Source organism: Castor canadensis, chromosome 3, assembly GCF_047511655.1.
Source record: "Castor canadensis chromosome 3, mCasCan1.hap1v2, whole genome shotgun sequence".
Taxonomy (NCBI): domain Eukaryota; kingdom Metazoa; phylum Chordata; class Mammalia; order Rodentia; family Castoridae; genus Castor; species Castor canadensis.
The window spans coordinates 42,930,174-42,953,885 of NC_133388.1; the positions used below are offsets into that span (position 1 = coordinate 42,930,174).

At 36.3% G+C, this 23,712-nt stretch overlaps 1 protein-coding gene across 1 annotated transcript in view; it reads left to right on the forward strand.

Annotated features, from left to right (window-relative positions):
• The window catches only part of Kcnh5 (potassium voltage-gated channel subfamily H member 5), a 337,490-nt gene that overhangs the window by 302,911 nt on the left and 10,867 nt on the right, over window positions 1-23,712 (forward strand). The window lies entirely within an intron of this gene.

The window sequence follows — 23,712 nt, forward strand, 5'->3', positions numbered from 1 at the left end:
ATATTATTTTGTAGGCTTTGTTCATATTCTCTATAGTTGTGATTCCATAAGTTTCATTATAGAGAATGCACTGAATGAATATACTTCAATTTATTTATCCAGTCTACTGTTTTTCTTTAAATTTGTATTTAGTGGACACATAATAATTATACATATTTTTAAGGTACAGTGTAGTGCTGCAATACATGTACACATTGTGTACTAGTCAAATCAGGGGAGTTAGCATGTTCATCTTCTCATGCATTCATCATTGTTTGTGGTGAGAACATTTAAAATCCTCTGTCATAGCTATTTTGAAATAGTCGATACAAGATTGCTAACCATTGTCATATCCAGTCTACTTTTTTTTTGTTTATTCATATGTGCATGCAATGTTTGGGTCATTTCTCCCCCCTACCCACCCTGCCCCCTTCCTTTCCCCTTCACCCCCTCACTTCCAGGCAGAAACTTTTCTGCCCTTATCTCTAATTTTGTTGAAGAGAGAGTATAAACAATAATAAGAAAGGCAAAGCATTTTTGCTACTTGAGATAAGGATAGTTATACAGGGAGATTCCTCTCATTGCTTTCATGTACATATGTGTTACATTCCAAGTTGATTCTTCTCGAACTGACATTTTCTCTAGTTCCTTGTCCCCTTCTCCTATTGGCCTCTGTCACTTTTAAATTTCTGCATTAGTTCCTTTGCATTGAGGACATTAAATACTATCATGTTTTTCGGGTTTCTTATCTATCCTCACACCTCCCTTGTGTGCTCTCGCCTTATCATGTGACCAAAGTCAAACCCCTTGGTGTATTTGCCCTTGATCTAAAGTCCACATATGAGGGAAAACATGCCATTATTGGTCTTTCTTGATGGACATCTGGCTTGCCGTGTCAGGGCTGTTATAAAGTGTTGCTACAAATATCCTTGTACATACTTTTTATTTGCATATATACAGCATGGTTTCTGGAAGAGGGTATACCTAGGAGTATAAATTTTCACTCCCCAGCAGATATGAAAATTCAGTTCTTTCAAATCCCTTGTTGCTTTCTTTTTCATTTGCTATTTTGGTAAGGGCATGAAGGTAGTACACTGTGGTTTTAAAATGTACCTCCTTCATGTCTAATTAAGATGGGCACTGTTCCATGTATTTAGTGGCTATTTATATAACTTTTTTGGTAACATGCTCATTTTTGTCTTAGAGCTATGTCTTCCTTGTTAATGATTTATTACAAATATTTATACATTCTGGACATGAGTCCTTTATTGAAAAAATACATAGGTAGCATTTATCTCTTTTTATTCTGCATTGCTTTTTGATTCTCCTCATGATGATTCACAAGGAACACGACATAATTTTTTTGTAGCTTAATTTGTTCTTTTTTGTTCTTATATGGCTACCATTTTTATGTGATGTTTAAAAACATTTTTATTACCCTAAAGTCATGAAAAAATGCTCCTATATTTCCTTATAAAAGCTTTGTGGCTTTTACTTGCCATATTTCTACAGTCTGTCAACAACCACTGTGTGATAAAGAGTGAGATAAAGGTCAAGTTACATACTTTTGACATGGGTGTTCAATTTACCTCATACCTGTATTTGCGTCTGGTTATTATTTTCCAAGTGTACTGCAGCATTGCATTCATCATAATTCAGTCCAAATATGTATGATACACACACACACACACACACACACACACACACACACACGGTCTGCTTCTGGACCTTTTATTCTGTTCATTTGCTTATCTCTTGTGCCAGTACCACACTATCTTAATTCCTTAAGTATTTAATAGTAAAATATGGAGTGATATAAATCTTCTAGGTTTTTTTTCTTCTTAATAAATATTGCTTGCTATTGTGAGTCTTTTGTATTCCATATAAATTGTAGAATTAGCTTGTTAGGACCTTGATTTAAAGTATATTGAATCTATGAATTATTTAGTAAAGATTTTCCATCTAAACAATAGTCAGGCTTCAAACCATAAATATACTGTATATCTGCACTTACTTAAGGCATTTATTTTTATGTTCTTTACACACAGAATGTACCTGGAGTCTTGTTCATGTAGCATATGATCCTCAACTAAAAATAATCAGTTTTCTTTTCAAAGATTACTCTTTACCCAGAGCCAAAACCCTCTGAACTATCAATTGGGCCAATGTAGTCTGTGCTCAATAAGAAAACAGGGCAAAGATTCCTTTCAAGTTACCCATAGATTATGTTAGTAGGAAATATTTCCTCTTATTATATAATGTATGGAATATGAATTCTTCCATCCAAGGGTAACACAATTCACTGCAGATAAATAAAATATGATAGTGGGATACCTCTTTTAACTGTGGAAAGATCTTTTCAAATAGAATAAAAACCACAAATACATACATTTTTATTTCACAAGTACTTGATTTGATACCAATTATCTGAATGTTGAAGAAGCTGCCAGTAAAATTGCCATGTATTCCAATACTAATGCTCATATATATGTCCACAGTTCATGTGCCAATAATTTTACAGAGCTGAGATTTGTCTAACCAGCCTTTGCAATGATGGTAGCTAGCGCAAACATCACTTCCATGTCTCTTCTGGCTTGTTTATATGTATGTATGCATGCCTACTAGTGACATATCTCAGTCATTTAAACAGACTGTACTTTTAAAATTGTGAATTCCAACATCTGGCAATTGCAACACAAAGGAAACAGCCAGCATGGCTTCTGCTCTTCTTTGACTGGAATAACTAATTACAGTTCAACCCTGTAGGGACAAAGTTATTAGCTAGTACTCGACTCTAGACACTGCAATTCAATTACTGGCCAGCAATGTTTAGAAGCACAAACCCCAGTAATTAGCAGCAAATTTTCATCTTTTCTTGGCACAGCATGTGAGCAGTTGCCTCCAAAAGAAGCAGAATCAAAACATAAATAAAAGTAGCACTTGTATCCTAAACCTATAATTGTTACCAAGAGTCATAGAAATCTCAGCAGTTGGTGCAAGTAATTTTTGACACCTAGAAAATGTGGCAAGCATGTTATCTTCTGTCAAGAAATTATGCTAGGAATAATTTAGAGAGCCTAAAGATGTCTTTTTGTTTGTTTGTTTTAGCACAAATACTGACTTCTTAAGTTACATATTCAGAAAGATTTAGAGCTAAAAGAACTAAGACAAGCCCTAGTATTTTATAACTATTTAACTAAGCAAACTAAAGTGCAGAGGGATTATGGGACCTGCACACAAGATCACCTAGCTAGTTAAGTCCCTGGTTAGGACTGGAACTCCAGCTCCCATCATTGCTGTTTCCACTAGATCTTCTAAATATCAAATCTCCTGCAAAGAAAGTTTCCAAATTGGAAGTGGCACTAAATTAAATAAAATCAAACTCTTCAATTGGAAAAGAGTGGAAATGGTCCAAACAGGCAGGGAAAAGTCACTCATATGCCTGGATTTGCTTATATGAAAAATTTGAAAATACAGATGGTGAATACTACACCAGAATTCTGTAATGTTTCATCCAAATAAAAAGTATTTAAAGACCACATTTTGGACCTGAATAACACGTGCTATATTTATGACACTTACTGGAGTCAACATAAGCCATATATGTCTATTTTACATTGAATAACTACACTGTCCTGATAAAATACAGAATGGTTTAAGTAGATCTTTAAAGACAACTGCTATTTAGAAGGTCAAAGTAACATGCCCAACTTCATACATGTAGATGATACCAGGAATGGTGGGTGCTATGGCTGGATATTGTTAGTCCCACTCTCCCACCCCAAGGTTCATGTGCTGGATGCTTGGTCCCCAGTGTGGTGGTACTAATGTGGTGGAACTTTTAAGAGGCAGAGCATAGTGGAACATAATTGGGTCATGGGATCACCACACTCAGAAGAGACTGACACAGGTGTTGTGGTACTAGACTAGTTCTCACAAGAATGGGTTTTTATAAGGGTGTGTGGCATCTCTGTTGAATCTCCCTTTCAAATGTGCTACTCAGCACCCTCTTATGCATTTCCACTACTGTGATGCCATATGCTATGAGGTCCCCACGTCAACTGTGCAAATGCTGGTACCATGCTCTTGAATTTCTAGAACTATGAACTAAATGAACCTCTTTTCTTTATAAAGTATCCACCCTCAGGTCTTTTGTCATAACAGAGGACAATATCCAAACCATTGCCTCCTGACTCTCAGAGAAATTTTATTTTTTAAAAATCTCATCTCATAATTTTATACCAGAAATCACAAATATCCTGCTAGAGAAGGCAGAGTGACTCAAAAACCAGGAAAAGTGAGTCCTGACTCAAACCATGAACCACATTTAAGTGGTTAAGGATCTCAGCTGTTGAAAACCAAAAAATTGAGAAATGCCATTCCCCCAAAGCATTCTGTTTTATGTAAATTTGGTTTCAACTGTAAAATACTGAGACAGTAATGTGCCACCTAGACTGAATATACATTTCCCAGTCTTTCTAGAAGATAATGCTTCAATAAAGAAAAACTATTTGTTTACTCAAATCTGTATTACCTAGTTGAAGAATTTGTGTGTGAGAGATTAAGAGCTATATTATTCCTTTCAAAATCAAATGTAAAAATTTTTTAAAATTTAGATTAGTGTGCTAGAGTTGCCTTTATAAACATAAGCTGTAGAAAATGTCTTTTATTATGAAAAATTATCTTTTAAAATACTGGAACACCCCACCTCAGAATTGTTCCCACTGAGGCACTGCCTTGTCTTCTAAGGCAAAAGCTAAAGCACTTGCTAGATATGTTCCTGGGGACAAAAGAATAGTATCAGATGAAATCCTGCCAGGCAATGAATACAAAAGAGCACTAGAAACAACAGGAAATTCTGCACAGCATGAAGAGTGCTGGCATAGAATAGCAGGAGGAACAGTGGAGTTGACATTAGGAAATGAATTTCAGCTTGACTACTTACTAACAAAGTGAGCATAAGCAAATCATGTAAGTTCTCTGAGCCTCATCTGTCAAGTGAGGATAATAATAAATGCCCAGCTTAATATACAGAGTTGCAAGTAGAAAATGAAGTGTTTTATAACGTACCTCACATTTGGAGAATGTCAAATAACATTCTCTGCATAGGTACTGGAGAGTCCCACTATGTATTCATGTGTGTGTATCTCCTTCACAGTGTTAAAATTCCAGCTGAGAGTCTTACTTTTCATGAATAACCTTATGAAGGTGACTCAGTACTCTTCATTTGAGTTCCTTCTTGCCCTACCAGTTACAAAAATGTCACTCAAGAATTCCCATGTCAGGGTAGTCTAATCTTTAAGTCCAGTGAGCTTTGCTTAGAAGGCCTGATTTGTCACTCATTAGCTGTGTAACTTTGAGAAGAATTTAAAAGCTTTCTCAGCCTCAGTTTTTCCTTGCTTAAATGAATTGTTGCAAAAATGAGATTACACAGTAATCTGTGTAAAGTACTTTGTACAACTTCTCTAATCTTGCTATTTTAATGATTTTAACATGAAAACATGTGAAAACTTTGTTATGACTGGAAGAATTATGTTTCAAAGACAGTGTGGTCTAGTGATTCATTTAGGGACTCAGGTAAGTACTGGGAGTTGTATGCTTACATCCCAGTCAGACATATTGGTGATGTTTTTTCTTCATTAATTTTGTTCCATTGAATTTGCTATGCTAAAGGTTTTATGCTAAGTACTTAGAAATAAAATGGTGTTATTCTTCTGAATTTTCTTCTGTATTTTGAATGCTAACAAATAGATGCCGTTTGTATTGCTACTATGAATTAAAATAAATTGATATCAATAGTGGTTTCTGCCACCATTTATTGTAAAATATGTGCCATTGAATTTGCAAGAGTGGAAATAAGCAAAGAAATTGATATTTGAGTCTTGAAAGGTGGCCTCATATACTTTCAATCATTTGGTAGTTTGCTACCTGTGACTTCCCTCCAGTGCTATTGCTCTGTTGGAAGAGATTGAAAAAAAAATACTAGTAGTTTGTGTGCATTGTGACTGGTTATGTTTAACAAGGCATCAGAAGAAAGAGGTGATTTCAGATAACAGCTAGCTGGCTGTACGTACATATGGAAAGGAAATGAGAAAGGAGTGGATTGGAGAAGTAAAAATCAGATTGAAATGCCTTTGTATGAAAAAGCCATGTAAGACTCAGTTTTTGTGGCAAAACCAGACTAGGGATGTCACCTTTTCACGAACCTGATGCCTTCCAGTGTACAGAGGAGGTCTGGGGAAGGGAGGGAAGGAGGGAGAGAGAGAGACTATGTCTTCACTAAATGAAGCTTGAAAATTATACTAAAAAAGAACCTGTACCCTTCCAGCCACATGAAATTGATTATATATGGATCAAAAACTTATGAAAGGTTTTGAGAAAATTATATTGCCAAAATCCCACAAGATCAATCTTTTTAAAAACTTGTATGACATGAGCATCCAAACAGACTTTGAGTTTCCAAATTTCTACAAGTAGGAAATAGCCAAGGAAGTTCAACAGCCCTGAAAATAGGGCAAATTCTGCTGCCATACCCACACTCATAGGAATGTGAACAAAGAAGAACCTGCAAGAAGATGGAATTAGGAACCACAGAGAACAATGGAAGAGAGAGCTTATTTCAGACAACATACTGAGGTCATATTAAAGTAGTTTACCCCACTTTTAGGACAGGGGTGTCTCAAGATGGATTTCATCATTACTGTGGACAAGTGACTGCTGAATCACCCAGCCATCATTTCCCACCCTTCTTAATGGGAGGGTGGAGTGGGAGCTGTGAGTGGGTGTGGGTGTGTGGGTGTGGATATGCCACCATTCCAAGTTCCTCCATCTCACAAAATGGCATTACCATTTATCCTTTTAGTTGGACTAAAAAGAGTCCTTTAAAAAACAAATCTCTTTTGTAACTGTCACAATGTACCTCCAGTAATTTAATAAAAATAAAACCTCTTTTTCTCTCAGGCTGTTCATACAACCCATCAGTAAACCTGTCAGTTTTACTGACAAAATAAATCCAGAAACTGATCACTTCTCAATACCTCCATTTCTGCCTTTCTGGTCTAATGCTCCATGACATGTCAACTGCACTGCTATCCGGTATCTCTCCTTCTAGTGTTCCCACCTTACAATACAGTTTCCCCACAGCAGCCTGAACAACTCAAAGGAAATAAGATTATGTTAAGCCTCTCCTCCGTATTTTCCCAAAACTTTCCCTCACAAAGATCCAAAGTTCCTGGCCACCTCTCCAACTTCTGCTCTATCCATTGTACCCAAGTGCCAAGGCTGGGCCTTCTTAGTGTGCCTAAAGACTCAAAGCATTCCTTTCTGAGCAGGAATCCTGCTCAGGGTTTGGTTTCCCAATGACTGTCTTCTCAGCCGACTTTGATATCTCTTGATCAAATATTCCTTCATCTCTATGACCAAGCCACTCTGCCACTCTTCTTTCTGTCCTTAAGCTACTTTTTAGCTCCCATCACCATCTAACACTATGCAGAATATCTAAGGATTTTTGCTTTGCTTACTGATATATTCCTAACTCCAAAGTTTGAAACATGGTAGGTGTTTAATGAATATGTAAATGAAAATCTCATTTGCTGCTGTATCCTACCACTTAGTCAGCACAAAATAAATGCTGTTTGGGTGTAGAATAGCACAGACCCAACTCTAACCAGGGCAGGGCATTGGGGAGATGAGGGGGCTCCATGGGTGTGAAATCTGTGTAGACACATAGGGTTTTGCCTTTAGAAGGACCCTCCTCTTGGTATAATATTTTACTTTAACTATATTGAAATTCTTAATAATTTTCAACAGAAGCCCTATATTTTTATTAAGCTATAATTCAAGTACCATACAATTAATAATTGAAAACATATAATTCAGTACATTTAGTGTAGTCACAAGTTGTAAAATTATCACAATTACCTAATTCCAGAATACTTTGATTATTTCATACTCTTTACCATTTGAATTTTCCACTTTTCCTCACTCCTAGAAACAATTAATATAGTTTCTGATTCTAAATTATGCTTATCATATAGTGATATATATATATACATATATATATCAAATTGTACAAGACATGACCTTTCGTGTCAGACTCCTTTGGTTTAGAATATTTTCCTTGCTCTTCTCTGTGGTAGCTTGTGCCAATACTTTGTTCTTTTTATGGTTGAACAATATTTCATTATATGGCTATATCACATCTTGTTTGTTGACTTATCTGTAAGTGGATATTTGAGTTGTTTCTACTTTTTTGACTCTCTTGAAAAATTCTGCTATGAACATTTATGCACAAGTTTTTGTGTGACTGTTTTCATTTCTCTTAGAAATGAAGAGCATAATTGTTAGAATTTCCTTGACTTCTAAGAACATTAGAGCTTTTACCAATTTAAAGTTAAATTTTATAAATAGAATGAGGTAGGTATCAATGTTCACTTTTAGTTTGTGCATGTGTAGTTAGTTGTTCTGGTACCATTTGTTGAAAAGATTATTCTTTCCTCATTGAATTGGCTTGGCATCCATTTCAATATCTTTCATTACAAATGTAGCAAAACACATATGGTATTTCACATAAATGTACAATTTTTATGTATAAGTTAAAAAGAGTTGATCCAAAACTCTGAATTCTATTCCATTTATGAATGTCTATTCTTATGTCAATACCAAATATCTTGATCACTATAGCTTTGTAACAAGTTTTAAAACTGGAAGTGTAGGTCATCCAATTTTTTCACTATAGTTTTGACTGGGTCTTTTGTATTTCTATCTAAATTTTAGAGTCAGCTTGTCAATTTCTGAAAAACAGAATTTTGATAGAAAATGTATTACATCTTTAGACCAGCTGGAGAGTATTGCCTTGTTTTCTGATCCATGATAGTGAGATGTCTTTCTATGTATTCAGGTTTTCCTTCATTTATTTCAGCAGTGTCTTCCAATTTTCTGTATATGTCATACACTTCTTTTGTTAAATTTATTCCTAAGAATTTTATTCTCTTTGATGCTCTTGTCATATTATTTTTATTAATTCTATTTCAGATGGTTCATTTTTAGAATATACTAATACATCTGACTTTCATATTCATTTGTATCTTGTATCTTTGCAGAACTCCTTTATTAGTTCTAATAGTGGTTTTGGTGGATTTCTTTGGATTTCTATGCACAGAATCATATCCTCTCCAAGGAGAGATAGTTTTAGTTCTTCTTTTCCATTCTGAGTACATTTTGTTTCATTTTCTTGAGAGTTCCTTGGTTAGAACTGCCAAAACAATGTTGAATAAAGTGGCAAGATTGTATATGACTGTGCCTTTCCTGATCTTAGAAAGTTTTCATTATTTTACCATTAAGTATGATGGCGACCCTGGATTTATTTTCAGTCTTTAATTTAATTTTATTTTACCTTTAATTAGCATAAATTGATAGTATGAAGAGCATGAGAGAGCTTCATTGAGATAATTTGATAGATACATATAGTGTACTTATGACAAGTTCATCCCCTCCCTTATATTCCATTACTCCCATCCCCCTTTTTCAGACAATGTTTGGTGGGTTTCATTATACTATCTATCTATCAATGTAACTAGTATCTATCTGTCTGTCTGTCATCATCTACCTATCTGATGACCATTTATCATCTATCTATCTGTCTATGATCTGCTTCACTCCTCAGTATTCTTTCCTTCCCTCATCTCCTCTCCCAGTGGTCCACCACTCCCCCATAGATAGTCTGCCTTTTGCATTCATATTCCATTATTATCATCACCAACATTTTAGGTATAGACTCCACAAGCAAGAGAAAATATGTGCTATTGGCTTATCTTATCTTGCTCAGCATGATGCTCTCCAGTTCTACATGTTTTCCTGCAAATGACGTGATTTCATTTTTCTTTATGGCTGAATAATAATTCATGGTTATGTATGGATGTATTCCTATTTTCTTTATGTGTTCATCTGTTGTCTGATTCCACAGTTTAGTTATAGTGAACAGAGCTGCAATAAACATGGATATGCATGTATCTCTCTTGTTTGCTGGTTTACACTCCTTCACATATATGCCCAGAAGTGGTATGACAGGTTCATAAGGTAGCCCTAGTGTTAGTTTTTTGAGGAACCTTTGTACTACTTTCCATAGAATGTACTAATTTACATTCCCACCAATAGTGTATGAAAGTTTCTTTCTCCCTGTACCCTTGCCAGCATTTGTTGTTGTCTGCTCTCTTGATGATGGTCATTCAGACAGTGGAAACATAGAATCATATTGTAGTTTTGATTTGCATTTCCTTTATGAGTAAGGATGTTAAATGCTTCTTCATGTATTTATTGGCCATTTGTACTTCTCCTAAGTGTCTGTTCAATTCATGTACCATTTATTAATTGGATTATTTATTCTTATGCTGTTTAATGTTTTGAACTCTTCATATATTCTGGATATGAATCCTTTATTTTTTTTCTTTTATTCATATGTGCATACAATGTTTGGGTCATTTCTCCCTCCTTCCCCCTAACCCTTCATTACACCCCTCCCTCTCCCTCTCCCCCCACCAGCTTACTACCAGGCAGAAACTATTTTGCCCTTATCTCTAATTTTGTTGAAGAGAGAGTATAAGCAATAATAGGAAGGACCAAGGGTTTTTGCTAGTTGAGATAAGGATAGCTATACAGGGAGTTGACTCATATTGTATTCCTGCACATGTGTGTTAACTTCTAAATTAATTCTTCTCAAACTACCATTTTGTTTAGTTCCTGGTCCCCTTCTCTTATTGGCTTCTGTCACTTTAAAGTACCTGCATTAGTTTCTCTGCATTGAGGGCAACAAATGCTATGTAGTTTTTTGGGTGTCTAACCTATCCAAATACGTCCCATGTGTGCTCTCACTTTATCATGTGATCAAAGTCCAATCCCCTTGTTGTGTTTACCCTTGATCCAATGTCTGCATATGAAGGAGAACATACAATTTTTGGTCTTTGGGGCCAGGCTAACTTCACTCAGAATGATGTTCTCCAGTTCCATTCATTTACTTGTGAATGATAAGATTTCATTCTTTTTAATGGCTGCATAAAATTCCATTGCATATAAATAGCATATTTTCTTAATCCATTCGTCAGTGGTGGGGCATCTTGGCTGTTTCCATATCTTAGCTATTGTGAATAGTGCTGCAATAAACATGGGTGTGCAAGTGCCTCTGGAGTAACCTGTGTCACATTCTTTTGGGTGTGTCCCCAAGAGTGGTATTGCTGGATCATATGGTAGATCTATATTTAGATTTTTAAGAAGCCTCCAAATTTTCTTCCAGAGTGGTTGTACTAGTTTACATTCCCACGAGCAGTGTAAGAGGGTTCCTTTTTCCCTACATCCTCACCAACACCTGTTGTTAGTGGTGTTGCTAATGATGGCTGTTCTAACAGGGGTCAGGTGGAATCTTAGTGTGGTTTTTAATTTGCATTTCTTTTATGGCTAGAGATGGTGAGCATTTTTTCATGTGTTTTTTGGCCATTTGAATTTCTTCTTTTGAGAAAGTTCTGTTTAGTTCACTTGCCCATTTCTTTATTAGTTCATTAACTTTGGGAGAATTTAGTTTTTTGAGTTCCCTATATATTCTGTATATCAGTCCATTGTCTGATGTGTACCTGGCAAATATTTTCTCCCACTCTGTGTGTGGTCTCTTCAGTTTAGAAACCAATTCTTTTGTTGAGCAGAAGCTTTTTAGTTTTATGAAGTCCCATTTATCTATGCTATCTCTTAGTTGCTGAGCTGCTGGGGTTCCACTGAGAAAGTCCTTGCCTATACCTATTAGTTCCAAAGTTATTTCCTACTATTTCCTGTACCAACTTTAGAGTTTGGGGTATGATATTAAGGTCCTTGATCCATTTTGAGTTAATATTGGTATAGGGTGATAAACATGGATCTAGTTTCAGTTTTTTGCAGACTGCTAACTAGTTTTTCCAGCAGTTTTTGTTGAAGATGCTGTCTTTTCTCCATTGTATATTTTTAGTGCCTTTGTAAAAGCTAAGTCTTTGTAAAAGATAATTGTGTGGCTTCATATCCAGGTCCTTTATTCTGTTCCACTGGTCTTCATGTCTATTTTTGTGCCAGTACCATGCTGTTTTTATTGCTATTGCTTTATAATATAGTTTGAAATTGGGTATTGTGATACCTCCAGCATTGTTCTTTTTACTGAATATTGCCTTGGCTATTCTTGGCCTCTTGTGTTTCCAAATAAATTTAACAGTAGATTTTTCAATCACTTTGATGAATGTCATTGGGATTTTGATGGGAATTGCATTAAACATGTAAATTACTTTTGGGAGTATAGACATTTTTACTATGTTGATTCTACCAATCCATGAGCATGGGAAATCTCTCCACTTTTTATAGTCTTCCTCAATCTCTTTCTTCAGAAGTTTATAGTTTTCCTTGTAGAGGTCATTCACATCCTTTGTTAGGTTTACACATAAGTATTTGATTTTTTTTGAGGCTATTATAAGTGGAATTGTTTGCATATATTCTTTCTCAGTTTGTTCATTTTTAGTGTATAGAAATGCTAATGATTTTTCTATGTTGATTTTATATCCTGCTACCTTGCTGCAGCTATTGATGATGTCTAGAAGCTTCTGAGTAGAATTTTTTGGGTCTTTAAGGTACAGGATCATATCATCTGCAAATAGGGATATTTTGAGAGTTTCTTTACCTATTTGTATTCCTTTTATTCCTTCTTCTTGCCTAATTGCTCTGGCTAGGAATTCCAGTACTGTGTTGAATAGGAGTGGAGATAGTGGGCATCCTTGTCTCATTCCTGATTTTAGAGGGAATGGTTTCAGCTTTTCACTGTTAAGTATAATGTGGCTATAGGTTTGTCATAGCTTTTATAATGTTGAGGAACTTTCCTTCTATTCCTAGTTTTCTTAGAGCTTTTATCATGAAATGGTGTTGGATCTTATCAAAGGCTTTTTCTGCATCTATTGAGATGATCAAGTGGTTTTTGTCTTTGCTTCTGTTAATGTGGTTTATTACATTCATTGATTTGCACATGTTGAACCACCCCTGCAACCCTGGGATGAAGCCTACTTGGTCGTGGTGAATGATCTTTTTGATGTGTTGTTGAATTCAATTTGCCATTATTTTATTGAGGATTTTTGTATCAATGTTCATTAAGGAGATTGGCCTATAGTACTCCTTTTTGGAGGTGTCTTTGCTTGGTTTTGGGATAAGTGTAATACTGGCTTCATAAAATGCATTAGGCAGTTTTCCTTCCCTTTCTATTTCATGGAACAGTTTAAGGAGGGTTGGTATTAGTTCTTCTTTAAAGGTTTGATACAATTCAGCAGAGAATCATCAGGTCCTGAACTTTTCTTTTTGGGGAGACTCTTGATTGCTGCTTTAATTTCATGTTGTGTTATAGATCTATTCAGGTGATTAATGTCCTCTTTGTTTAGTTTTGGATGATCATAAGTATCTAGAAATCTGTCCATTTCTTCAAGATTTTCAAGTTTATTTGAATATAGGTTCTCAAAGTAGTCTCAGATGATTTCCTGGACTTCCATGGTGTTTGTTGTTATCTCCCCTTTTGCATTCGTGATTTTACTGATTTGGGTTTTTTCTCTCCTCATTTTAGTCAGGTTTGCCAGGGGTCTATCGATCTTGTTTATTTTTTCAAAGAACCAACTTTTTTTGTATGGTTTTTTTGGTTTTTATTTCATTAATTTCAGCTCTTATTTTTATTATTTCTCCTCTTCTGTTTGTTTTAGGATTTGCTTGTTTGTGATTTTCTAGGAGTTTGAGATGTATCAGTAGGTCATTGATTTGAGATCTTTAGTCTTTTTAATATATGCACTTATGGCTAAAAACTTTCCTCTCAGGACTGCCTTTTTTGTGTCCCAAAAGTTCTGGTAGATTGTGTTTTCATTTTCATTGACTTCCAGGAACCTTTTAATTTCCTCTTTTATTTCATCAATGACCCATTGTTCATTAAGCAATGAGTTATTCAGTTTCCAGCTGTTTGCATGTTTTTTGTCTTTATTTTTGTTGTTGAGTTCTAGTTTTATTGCATTGTGATCAGATAGAATGCATGGTATTATTTCCATTTTCTTATATTTGCTGAGGCTTGCTTTGTGCCCTAGGATATGATCTATTTTGGAGAATGTTCCATGGGCTGCTGAGAAGAATGTGTATTGTGTAGAAGTTGGATGAAATGTTCTGTAGACATAAACTAGGTCCATTTGATCTATGGTATGTTTTAAATCTAGGATTTCTTTATTGATTTTTTTGTTTTTCAATGACCTATCTGCTGACAATAGTTGGGTGTTAAAGTCTCCCACAACCACTGTGTTGGAGTTAATATATGCTTTTAGTTCTTTCAGGATATGCTTGATGAAATTGGGTGCGTTAATATTGGGTGCATATAGGTTGATAATTGTTATTTCCTTTTGGTCTATTTCCCCTTTTCTTAGTATGGAGTGTCCTTCTTTATCTCGTTTGATCAATGTAGGTTTGAAGACTACTTTGTCAGAGATAAGTATTGCTACTCCCGCCTGTTTTTGGGGGCCATTGGCTTGGTAAATCTTCTTCCAGCCCTTCATCCTAAGCCTATGCTTATTTCTATTGATGAGATGGGTCTCCTGTAAGCAACCAATTATTATCTTCATTTTTAATCCAGTTTGTCAAACAGTGCCTTTTGGTAGGGGAATTAAGTCTCTTAACATTCAGTGTTAATATTGATAGGTATGTGGTGATTTTTGTCATTTAGTTGTCTTAGTTGTTTGAGGATTTGATTGTGTGTAGATAAATTAATGTTACTCTCTACTTTCTTGCTTATTCTTTTCCTGTAGTTTGGTGCTGCTTGCCCTTTCATGGTTATGTTGGGTTTCACTTTCTGCATGCAGAATCCCTTGAAGAATCTTTTGTAGTGGTGGCTTTGTGGTCATATATTGTTTCAGTTTCTGCTTTGCATGGAAGACTTTTATTGCTACATCTATTTTGAGAGATAGTTTTGCTGGGTAGTGTATTCTAGGATTGAAGTTATTTTCATTCAGTGCCCTGAAGATCTCACCCCAAGCTCTTCTTGCTTTTAATGTTTCTGTTGAGAAGTCTGCTGTGATTTTGATGGGTTTACCTTTGTATGTTATTTGTTTTTTCTCTTGTACAGCCTTCAATATTCTTTCTCTAGTCTCTGTACTTGTTGTTTTAATGATAATATGTTGTGGGGTAGTTCTATTTTGGTCAGGTCTGTTTGGAGTTCTGGAGGCTTCCTGTACCAGTATGGGCATAGTTTTCTCTAGATTTGGGAAATTTTCTGTTATTATTTTGTTGAATATATTATGCTTTCCTTTTGCTTGCACCTCTTCTCCTTCAATGCCCATGAGTCTCATGTTTGGTCTTTTGATGGAGTCAGTAAGTTCTTGCATTTTCTTTTCACAGGTTTTGAGTTGTTTAATAATTCTTAGGTTTGTTTTCTTTAATTACTATTTCATCTTTGAGTTCTGAGAGTCTGTCTTCTGCTTGTTCTATTCTGCTGGATTGGCCTTCCATTTTGTTTTGCATTTGTTTCATTCTTTTTTCTGAGGTTTTCCATATCCTGAGTCTCTTCCTCTTTAATATTGTCTATTTTCGTCCTGAGTTCATTTATCTCTTTATTTATCATGCTCTTTGTTTCGCTTTGGTGTTTATACAGTGCTTCTATAGTTTCTTATATTTGTTCTTGTGCTTTCTCAAATTCTCTATTTTTGTTGTCTTTGAATTTCTTGAGTGTCTCCTGTACATTTTGGTTGCCCATATCCAGTATCATCTCTATAAAATTCTCATTGATTACTTGGAGGACTTCTTCTTTCAGGGTGTTTTTGTGGGCTTCATTGGGTTCTTTGGCATAGTTTATCTTCATTTTGTTGGAGTCTGGATCTGGGTATCTGTTTTCTTCATTTCCCTCTGGTTCCTGTTCTAATTTATTATTGAGGGGAAAATGGTTTCCCTCTTTTTTGCTTCTTCCTATCATTGCCCTTGCTATTGTTACTCTCCATGTACTGTGTATAATTCAGTATTGTCTAGCTTGTAATAATAACAGTGGTGCTATCTAGAATGGAAGGGTGAGAGCAGAGGGAAAGCAAAGAAGGTAAAGAGAAAAGGAAAAAAACAAACAAACAAACAAACAAAAAACAGAGCCAAAGAAATAAACAGGGAGAGATAGTGTACTAATCAACGGTAAGCTAAACAGGTATTAGAGAGACAGAGAGAGGATAATAAAAAAAAATCCCCAAGTTCAAATGCAATAAAGTTTCAGTCTTAATAATTTTGATGTTAGTCCTTCAGCCTCCAGTCCTGGTGTTGGTGTCTGAAAAGTAGTTCTGTTGTTGTCTCATCAAAGGGGAAAAAAAAATATCCCAAGTTCAAATGCAATACAGTTTCAGTTAATCCTTCAGCATCCAGTCTTAGTTCTGTAGTTGTCTCATCAAAGGAAAAGAAAAAGTGTCTGGAGAAAGCTTTGTGAATGTCTATCTGAGGCTGCTGCTCACCTGCCACCTACTGTCAGCCAGCTGCTGTTGCAGGCTTTATTTATTGTAGATATCAGGAATAAGCTTTACACTCACCTAGCCCTGAAGGCTTTGTTTATTTAGAGTTCTCCTGGATGTATGCCCCTTTTGTTTTCTTCAGTATACAGCCCTACCCGCCTGTTGCAATTGCAGTCTTTTTTTATTTAGAGTTTGAATGGGAGGTGCCATTCCCCCACTCTCTGGTGGAGCGTGCCACACTTCAGCTGCTGTTGGAAGCCTTCCCCTCTCTGAGCACACTGGGGGAGGTGGCTCCGCTCCTACCTTCTCAGGCCGGCTTGTTTATTTGCAGTTCACATGAGGGAGTACCCCTCCCCTCCACTCTGGTGAATCTTTCCACTGGACAGCCACTGTTACAAGCTTTCTCCACTCCAATGTTGCTGGGCGGGTGCCGCCACTCCTGCCTTCTCTGGCTGGCTTGTTTATTTGCAGTTTGCATGGGGAGTGCTCCTCCCCAACTCTCCAGTGGAACATGCCACACTTTAGCTGCTGTTACAAGCCTTCCACTCTCCAAGCATACTGGGGGAGGTGGTGCCATACCTGCCTTCTCTGGCCAGCTTGTTTATTTACAGTCCGGGTGAGGTAGTTCCCCTCCCTCACTCTCTGGAGCTCAGGGTGCCCTGCCCTCTTTGCATGTGTCTTTTTTTTTTTTCAGTTGCTTGTTTATTATTCAGTTTGTTTTTTTCTCTTTTTTCCCTGGGTGGGGGTCAGTCTGTCCAGGGGGCTATGCTGGTTTGTCCCAGGGTTGTCTGTGGGAGTAGCACATTCTGCTTAGCTCACCTGGTGGTCTGCTTCTTCCAAGCAGGTTAGGCATTTGTGTCTGGCGGCAAGAGAGCCCTCCTAGTTTCTCCGTTTAACATGGAGTGGGGATGCTATGCACAGGCTGGGGGTGTGGAGGTGTTGGAGTTTTGCCTCTTCTCAGAGTTTTGCCTTCTTCCTGCAAGGTGTATCTCCAGCGTCTCTCCAAGATTTTACTTTAGGAAGCATGCTTTCTGATTCCTCCCTCTAGTCTCCATCTTGGAATCCTGATATTAATCCTTTATCTGTTGAATAGCTGGAGAAGAATTTCTTCCATTCTATGAATTATCTCTTGATTTTGGTAATTGTTTCTTTTGATGTGCAGGAGCTTCTTAATTTGATCAAGTTGCATTTTTCTGTTCTTATTCTTATTTCCTGAGCATTTGAAGTCCTATTTAGAAAAAATTACCTATGTCTGTATCTTCCACTGTTTTCCCAATTTTTTCCTGCAGCAGTTTCAGGTCTTACTTTAAGATCTTTGATCCATTTGTAGTTGATTTTTGTATAGGATGAGAAATAAGGGTCTAGTTTCAGTCTTCTGCATGTAGATAACTGGTTTTCCTGATACCATTTGTTGAAAAGGCTGTATTTTCTTCAATGTGCCTTGTTTGTCAAAAATCAGATGACTGTAACTGTGGTGGTTTATTTCTGGAGGCCCTGAATGTTTATGCTGCATTGGTCCCTGTATCATAAAGAAAGGCACAGGTGTTTTTCACAGTATGAAAAATAAATTTTCATATTTATGATATCATGGAGATTTGAGAGAAATGATCTTTTAGATGGTAAAAAAAATGGGTCCTCAAACATTTCATTAGTTAATTTAGCAACTGGTATCAGTAATTCTAGAATGTTCCATGTATGCCTCTTACTAACCACCCTTAGGTCTTGCCCACACATTAGCAAAATCAAAAAAATTTCCCTCCATCATTGCCTCCTTTCATCCTTCCTTCCTTCTCTCTTTTTGCCTCTATGTTCAGCTTTTCTTGACTTTTCCTTACATTTGCATTAATATATTAATTTATAAATTCCCCAAAGTTTATTTGGAATCTAAGATGATCAGCTAAGATCTATGTAGCATACTCTGGCCCTTGTAGAGATTACAGATTTATAAGTGGCCAAAGTAAAGTAAGGCAGCTGTGGCTAAAAATAGCATGTTCATCATCATTGCCCTACACACATCTAATTTGTAGCCTTTATCAAGAAGTTACAGCCTCTGTTATGCACATGGTAGAATTTAATAGACAATATTCTGTTGTGTTAGTTCAGGTTGGAATGAATTGGAAAGGCTGGAGTTAGGATTAGTGACTAAGTTTATGGAACCAGTGAAAAGAACCAAAGATCCAAACCAGCTACATCCCAGAAGAGTCAGTGAACTAGAGTCACTTAGTGCTTGAGCACATACAGCTATAAAATCCTACTCAGTTCCCTAGATTCACAGATCTGGAAAGTGATGGGCCATTTCAGAGAAAACACCTCTATCTTTTTGCAAATTATATAATGCTAAATCCATGTCATTAAACAAATGATTCTAACCCTTTTTTCTTTGCCTTTATTGGATTTCAAAGTTCAGTACACATTCAAATTATTCAATTTTGATATCACTTTTATGATCAACTGTCCTACTTTTGAAATGGAAAGCTCAGTTGGCCATGTTCCCTGTTAAGTTTAAGAAGCTTTTATCATTTAAATAAATTAAACCTTCCAGCATGGGTTCTGTAGAACATAATGAAGCACAGAGAAGAAAAGCTTAAATGAAATAAACCTCTTTGCTGATAGAAACAGTACAGGCTGTTATGCATGCTACCAATAAATGTGTAGCTGGAACCACAACCTGATTCCTGGTTTTGCTTTTTAAATTGTGTCTTAATTTTTATGGTGTTCAACAGCAATTTGATTTGCCATTGGACAAAAGATAGACACAGAGTACGAAGGGGTAGGTTATTAGTACTGAGGAAGAAACCAAATATTAGCTTTTAAAAACTGATTTCTTCTAGTACTATGTTGATAATCATAGATTTACATTTTTTCTTTTACATACAACTTGGAAACTTATGATCTGAAATCCTTTAACATTTAAAAAAATTATTTCCTGTGGGTCTTTTTATAGCATTTACTTTCTAGAGAAAAATCATCACCATTTCCATGTAATAATTGTGTAAAATTAGTCTGCATGGTTTATGTTTTGAATTAGCAGGGAACTTTTTACCTCTGGATGATACATTGCTCATGAAAGATTCAAATGTATTATAAAGAATCTTATTATTTATAAGCTCTTTCAGAGATCAAAAAGCAGCATACAGAATTTTTTAATCAAAATAAGACATGCTATTTTAAAAGGGTTTGATTAAATAAAGTTTATCAATCTTTCCATTGTGTTATTAGGTGAAACTATTTTTATTAGTCATGATAAAAAGTTAAAGACAAAAAGCACTTTTTAAAAGTAAGCATTCAGCAGAATTAGTTTGAAAATTCTGTAATGGTAATGTAGAATGGTTACCATTTTTATTACCTTAGTAATAAAAATCAGTGTTATTCAGAATTGGAGTATAGGTTCATAGTTATCTTATAGGGAGGGTACATTGCATGCAGTATTTTTAAAATGCATTGAGTCACTTTTGTTAGGCATCCCTTATATTTTACTTATTTATTTTTTTGCTTGTTTGTTAAGTAATGCACTCTTTCTAACTTAAGATAAAACCAAAAATATTATTCTTTGCCTATAAGACTTGGATCAACTGGTGGTTGGCACCACAGTAGATTAGTCTTCAAATTTAGTATATATGATGAAAATCACCTCTTCATTATGGGGAAATTTTTTTATCTCAGTGCCTATATTCTCTTACCTTGCATTTTAAAGATTGGTATTTCCATAAGCCAAAAATAAAGTTTCTAATGAATGTTTTTGCATCCTTCCAACGAAATTGAAGAAATGTTCTGATTGAAGACCTTTAAAAAACTTATTTGCAGGTAAAAATTTGAGCCTCATTCTACTTAGCATTCATTTGTGAAATATCTATTTGTGCTCAACCATGGACAGATGATAGGAATGAGAGAGCACTCATTATTTGTAATATTTTCCATTCATACAATCATCACATCTTTGCATTTGTTGAGTATACAAAGTTACTGAATTCCAGATGCTTTTTGTGTTTTAAGGACCTGAAGTGTGGGAGACATGACTATAAAACTTGAGATAGGACAATATACAAAACAGACAAGAATCTCTATTCTCACACAAAAAAAATGAATCTAGGTATGACTAGGATGGAGGATGTTGTCAGAGTTCAGGAATAATCACATTCTTCACCCCTCTCAACCCCCTTCTTTAAAAAAGGTGGAAAGAACCAGAAAGTACAAAATGGTGACATGTATTTCTGAGGAAAGTAGAGTGAAGCAAGCCTACTTGCCTTTCCCTTTGAAAGTGATGGGAGTCTACAGAGTGTCTCTCAGATCTCCCTTAAGCTGTTAGTCAGGGGTATTATTTACCCAGCAAACACAGAGCCTCAATCTGGTCCAGTTCACTGCTTTCTTGGATGGTTCTCCATGGATAGTGTTTTGTGAAGAGTTACCTCCTAAGTGTGAAGCTGCTGCATCCTCGCACTCAACTATCATGTTTTTAGCATCCAAAAGTATTGAAATTACCATAAGGAGCAGCACTGTAATGGTTAAGATTGCTCAGAGTCCAACTCCTTGGATCTGCATCCTTGCCACTTATGAGATATGTGACCTAACACAAAGCACTAAATCTCTTTGGGCCTCCATTTGCTCCTCTGTAACATGATACTAATATCTATCTCATATAGTAGTGATGACAGTTAAATGAAATACATGTGTGCTACCCACCACTTTGCTATGTGCAAATTGTTTATAGCTTTTTCAATAAGTCATCATTTCTGTTTCATAGTAAAAATAACAAAATTAACCTAATTTTATAAATTCCATCCAATCTAGCATTTTAAAAAAATTGCCTCTGGTTTAAAAACCTGGATATGGTAAGTAGTTATTGTTACCCGTTAGATTCCAGTTCACATTGTAACATGAATAAGAAATCTCCTCCTTTTCCCTATCCTGCTTTCACTAAATTCAAGACTGTCTGTGGGTGCTAAAAGAAGGGAGGTGGAACAGTGCAATTTAGTGCCTAGGGCTTGTGTTTGGTCTGAAAGGCTTATGGTCACTCCTCAGAGCATTGGTCTGTTGAGCTGGCCATGCTCAGTTGCTGGCTCTACTGATATGGAACATGTTCAATGCATCTGAAAGTCATCCATTGGGGTGCAATAACTTTCCCACTTCACACATTACCTTTGCCTTATTTGGCTTCTCTGTGGCTGAAATACACAAATGGCTACTTTCCCAGCCCATGGACTTCCTAGCCAGTGCCCATCCAGGTTACACAGGACATAAGGGGCAAGGACCAAGGTGTGTAGGGGGGACTTTTGGCATCTAAAGAGCACATTATTTTTCCACCATGCATCACTGGCTCCAGAAAGTGAATGTGTAGGTCCCACTGCTCTGTACACTGCAGATGAGAAGTCAGGACCCAACTGGATGCTCATAACTTACTCAAAACATCAAGGGAGCAGTGTCAAATACCACCTCATTCCCTATCCCCTGCAGTGGAGAGACAAGGAAAAGGAACAGTGTGCAGCACCTAGGATTCTGTCACCTACTGTCCCAAACAAGTTCCTTTCCAAGTTCCTTTTATTTTTCTTGGTGACAAAATACCCTAATCCAATTCTGACTTATTTGTCCTCTGATGCAGACTGGGGCTCTGGCTTTGTGCCAGGGCTCCCTTTGTGCAAGGTGTTTTGGTATTTAGAGTCTTTGTTCTCAGCTTAATATTAGCAATCCAAACATCCTGTTTGTTCTTGGTTGGGGGACAAGGGTAGGCAGCTGTTGATCTAGGAAACTGGAAGATACTTTTTCTTGCTATTTTCCATGAGCAAATTACAACCTTAAATCACTAAATACCCTGAAACTGGCAAGCACACAATAATTGCAAGCAATTGGTAGCCATTATATCAAAAATCTAAAAAATAAGGCTCTGAATTCAGATACCTGTACATTCTCAGTCATTAGGAATACCAAATCTTTCATTGTAGTTTCCATGAGCTATGAATTTCACATGGCAATGCATGGAGACCTTACTGGGGTGATAATATTATCTATTACATACCTGAAGGGTTGCCAAATGTAGTCAACAAAACATCAAAAGTCTCATTTGAAGTTAAATTTCAGACAAACAAATACTTCTTGATAAGTATGTCCTATTCAGATAAATAATATATGTTTTTATAGCATGGCCCAATTATTGCATGGGTGTCCTGCATTTTATCTGACTTTCCTATGTGTCAAGCACTGCTCTTCTCTACAGATGAGTTGAAATACATTCTTCTTTCCAAATATCAAGGCTGCTCTCAATTACCACATTACACCCAGACTGTCTATCCCAGGCTAAGCAATTGTGTGGGGGGTGGGGGGTGGTGAGTAACAGAAATGCTCTGAGGTGAGTTGGAAGGGAGACACAGTCATTTACACATTCACATTAGGCCTCTGACGTCAGTTCATAGAACTAAAGTGACTGTCCTTACAATGAAAGGAAAGAAATAGGAAAATAGTGTCTGTGTTTCCATGTTTGGTCTGTTAGGTACTGAAGAGTGTTAATATCTCGAAGGCTTAGTCTCTGTTTACTTAGGAAAGATGAAGTATGTCACCCTTTGAAAGATTTCTAATTAAACTACTGAAGCTTAGATGTCAGACTTTGAGATTAGTATTGCATCTGTTAAAAAGACCCAATTTCACATTCTGCTAGAGAGGAAAACATATGTTGGCCCTTACAGACAGTTATAGAATTTAGAGACTATTTATTTTAAAATACAAGTTATTTCCACCTGATAAGCTGAATTTAGTACATTAGTCTTAGTGTAGGACATGTGATCTGACCTGGAAGAAGGACTGCTGCCTCCTTGTCTTTCCTGCTAACCATGACCATCCTTACTACTAGTTTCTGTTGTAAAATCAGTAACTATATGTCACCCCTGGGAGATGATGAACCTTCAAAAGGTGATAAAAGTGATTTCAAGTGGGAGGTATTTGTGAGAGTTTAAGGGAAGAGGAACAACAATTTTGAGTGTCTATTACAGGCAGGGACTGAGCTTCACATGTATTACTATAACCAACAATTTGGAGAGGTAAGTAATTCTGCTTGTATCATAAAATTGATTCTGAAAGTGTCTTATCTAATGTAACTTCATTTTGAATTTCTCTTGCAGCTTTTACCTGCAGTTACTTTGTTTTCAGGAATCTAAGCAAAAAATCCCATACTTACCAAATTGGGAACATAGTGAGAACATGAAGTAGAAGCAAAGTATCTCCCTCCAGCTGTCTCAACCACATTCCCCCTCTG